Here is a 4,301-nt window from a genome sequence, read left to right as displayed (position 1 = left end):
TCCCGCTCTCCCTTGAAACTAGGGGTATATTTGCCTGGGTTCTCTTTCTTTTCCTTTCCCTGGGGCCAGAATATGCAATCATGGCTTCAATCAGGCAGACAAAGACATTACTCTAGGGCCATGTTTCTCAATCAGGGAGAGTTTGTCCTCTCGGGGACATTTGGCAATATCTGGAGACATTTTTAGTTGTCACAGCTGAGGGATGATATGCTACTAGCATATGGTAGGTAGAGGCCAGGGGTGCAGCTTAACAGCCTACAGTGCACAGGACAGCCCCTCTCCCCTATGACAAATAATTACCATTATTGCTGAAGATAAGAAACAGTCGTTGAGTGGACATTAGAAAAAGATTGGGAGAATATGGGTTCCTGAATAGTCTTGTGGAGCAGAGCTAGCCCATCAGGCTTTGGATGGCCATAGAAATAAACCTGAGAGAAATATGCTTCTGTTTTATTTAAACTATGATATTTTTATGTCTTCTTTGTCCTATGAAATAGGGAGTAATACTCCTAGTTTTACAGATTATGAAGCTAACATTTATTAGATCAAATGACTTGTCAAAGATCACATACAAGTATTAGATAATAACTAACCTGATGTCCAAAGGCAGTTGTGTCTGACTCCAAACCCTGTTATCTTTATCTTCTCACACTGCCCCATTTTAGCACTTGACTCCAGGACCCTTTCCTTGACCTAATGAAGGAGACTCCAGAAGGGTTGGATATAAGCATCCACCTGTATTCTTCCAAACCCAAACCTTACAGATAATTCTGATGAGCTATCAAAATCAACTGCTGTTAAAAAAAAAAAAGAATTAAGTACTGTTTACAAATAATTATTTAATCAATTTCCTCCCTAGGTGATTTTTGTTTGGCTTTCTCTACCTTAGAATTCTCAATTTTTAGTTATTAGAGATTTTAGTATTTCAAACTTATGTTTCCCCTCACAGCCCCTTCTCTAGTGTAGCATGCTCTGGTGTAGGGTGGTACTTGTGGAAGTGGTGGTGGTCCAGCCTCTCAACCACCTTTTTGGCTTTGGCTCGTCTCTCCTAAGAGTGGGCAAATGACGACTAAGGCCTAAGTGTGAGGCACCTACAAGGTGTGACAGCCACAAGGTAAGGGCCAAAGGAACTAGTGGCTGATCCAATTTTTAAAAAAATTTTAGTTCTTATTTTTTTATTGAAATACAGTCAAGTTACATGTTAATTTCATGTGTACAGCAAAGTGATTCAGTTATACACGCATATGTCTATATTTTTCAGATTCTTATCCATTACAGGCCATTACAAGAAATTGAATATAGATCCCTGTGCTATACAGTAGGTCTTTGTTGTTTATTTTACATACAATAATGTGTATCCTATTAATCCCAAACTCCTAATCTATCCCTCACCCCCCTTTCCCTCCTGGTAAGCACAGTTTGCCTCGGAGCTCTTTTTTAAATTGAATGGGTGGCTGATCCAAAGTAAGAAAGATCTCTGAGGTGGACTGGGGTTTTGGTCACCTAAGCAGAATTCAAGACAGAATCAGGTACAACAGAAAGATTTGAACTAAGATCTTTAACAATAAACAGGTAGGCAAGTCCCTGGAGACCCTTCATGTCTAATAGTAGGTGCTGGTTGCTCAGGGATTGCTTCGTCTATTTGATCTAAAGGCTATGCCAATACCGGTCCTGACTGATCCCTAGCACAGGAAGATGACATATTAGATCTAAAACCCTGGGAACTATTATCAGAAGCTTATGTCTTCCATCTGGTTCCTTGATGGGATGTTTTGGGACTTGGGTAACATCGGCAGGGTTTGAGGCTCTTTATCATGACAGCAAACATGGGGGTCCTGACATCAGAAACTTTGATAATTGTTCTTTCCACTGAGACTTGGGAGTCCTCACAAAGGGATAAGGTTATCAGATGCCTTATTTAACGTAAAGACATATTTAGGATATCAATCTCCACATAATGCGGTCTCCACTAAAATAGGTGTCCATCTTACAGATGTGTGGGTCACAACAAATTCAGTTGCAAACTGGATTCAAGTTCAACAGCTTACAGATTTCATGTGGAGAGTATAGATCTGGAGACAGAATGCATCAAAAATAAGGTAGGCAGATAAACTAAGGACAGAATAAACTGAAGTCAAAAATCTTGGTAGTCACGAATGTTAGCATCCATACAAGCTGAAGAGGCAGAGGAATGTGGGGATTTAGCTATCCAGCCAAATCCTCAGGAATGGGGAGGAAACACCTGCAGACCGAATATTAGGCCCGGAGACACAGCTGCGATCTCAGCTCAAGAGCATTTATTATGATTTTAATTTAGGAAGAAATCTATTTTGCTGTAGTTTCCCCAGACTGTGGAGAGAATGTAGGTAATTGAGAGCATCTGATTGATGTTAAAAGTTACGCTATTGAATGGAAGAAATGGATTTGCACAGTTATTAAAATTATTATTTATACATTTTAAGTGGCATTTATTGAGCTCTGCTTTGGGTAGGTCTCATTCTAGTTGATGGGGCAGGAGGTATGAATAAATCATGGACCCTTTTCAGTAATTCACTGTCTTATGGAGACAGAGAAGTCTGTCATCAACAGATAGACTACAGTACAGTATGAGAAGTGACATGATAAGTATCATACAGGCTGTCGAGGGAGAGCAGAGAAGGGTGGAGAGACCAGAGGAGAGTTCCTGGAAGAGGTGGGACCTGGGCTGATGACTGAAGAGTAAGTAAGGATTAGGTGATGAAGTGGATGGAGTCAAAGTATAAAAAGGCTGAGGGAAACTTCTGTACAGAGGCATGAGAATGTCAGAGATCTTGGTGTTTGGGGATTCATTCTATGAGTATTATTGACCAGAGAAGTTGTGTCAGGGTGGATTTAGGTATTGGGACTTACTGTGATTGAGGCAAACAAAATCCTTAACCTCATGATTCTTGCAGTCTATTGAGAGAGGCGGATACCTAGCAGAAACGTAATAATGTGTAATCAGTGCTTTGAAAGGTGCAGTAACAGAGCACTGAAGAGGGAGCACAGGAGGAAGAGCTTATCCCAGCATAGGGGAGAAAGAGGAAAGGGGGCTGAATGTCTGCGAAAGCGTCCCTTAGGATGCAAGTGGAACTTGAAGGATGAGTATGAGTTAACCAGGCATAGCATTTGGTAAAGGACCGGCATTATAGCAAGCAGAAAGGCCATGAAGCAAAGGGCAACCTGATATCTTCAGGAAAGTGAGTCTTTCTGGAAGTTGAGTGTACTGCTGATAGTTACTTGAGTGCATGATCACGCATCCTAGGCTGGATACAGAGAGAGATACATTCAGGCATATCTGTGGACTGAGAACATGGGAATGGAAAACGGCAGATTTCTCTGATATTAAAGAGCAAGCGTAGGGGTGATAAGGGAGTGTGGGAGCTGAAGAGGGGGGTTAGGATTAGTATGTGGAGGGTGTATTGGTGAGTTCTGGTGGGTGACAAGGTCCTGGCTGTGACAGTGGAAGTACTGAGGAGATCTACGTCACTGGTGATGAAAGAAGGAAGGAACTTGGAGGCAGTGCCCTGGATATGTTACACACATGGGTGTGGACTCGCCCAGGACAGTGACAGGTTGTCCAGGAGTCAATGTACAGGACCAGCTGTGGCAACGGTAGAGAAGAAAAACACGGAAGAATCTAAAGCGGAGTCTCTCGGTGGCAGGAGAGGTTGAAGTAGCCCTAGAGATTGAGGGAGATGCTGGTCTTAGCTGTTGTCGGAGTGACACTTGATGCTGTAGAACATGCAGGTGGAATCACCGAATACCTGAGTGAGGCATAAGGAAATACACCACTAATTGGTTAACCTTGGAGAGAAGGCTGTCAGGAGCATGGAAGAATGGCTTCCAAGAGAAGAAAGCTAAGGCAGAGGGAGTGGAAAGGCCCAGCAGGATGGGGAGAAAGAACAGATAGGGATGGGGCTGGCCTTTTGAGCAGGATGTGTCTAGGCAAAGAGGAGAGGCCTTGAGGGCTCTGTTAGTCTTGAGGTTCCGGAGGTACAGCTCAAGTGTGTGGGGCAGAGTCTGCGCAGACAGTGCGGGGCACTGCAGCAGCAGCACTGGAAGTCTGTGGACAGCCTCTCCTCCGGCACTGTGCTGTCCTGTTTCCTCTCCTGCTGGTCTCCCCTCCCTGCCTGGCCAGCTCAGGCCAGGGGAAGGCGCTAGGGTCTTTTTCTTAACCTCATCACTTCTGCCAGGGAACTCTGATGGACAGCCATGAGGCAGCTTCTCTCAGCAACTGCTTCCAATCCTGTTCAGTGTCGATTCTGTGCAAAAGCCACAGC

This window comes from Vicugna pacos, chromosome X (assembly GCF_048564905.1).
Source record: "Vicugna pacos chromosome X, VicPac4, whole genome shotgun sequence".
Lineage (NCBI taxonomy): Eukaryota > Metazoa > Chordata > Mammalia > Artiodactyla > Camelidae > Vicugna > Vicugna pacos.
The sequence above is the reverse complement of the archived record's forward strand: the minus strand, read 5'-3'. Positions refer to the sequence as shown.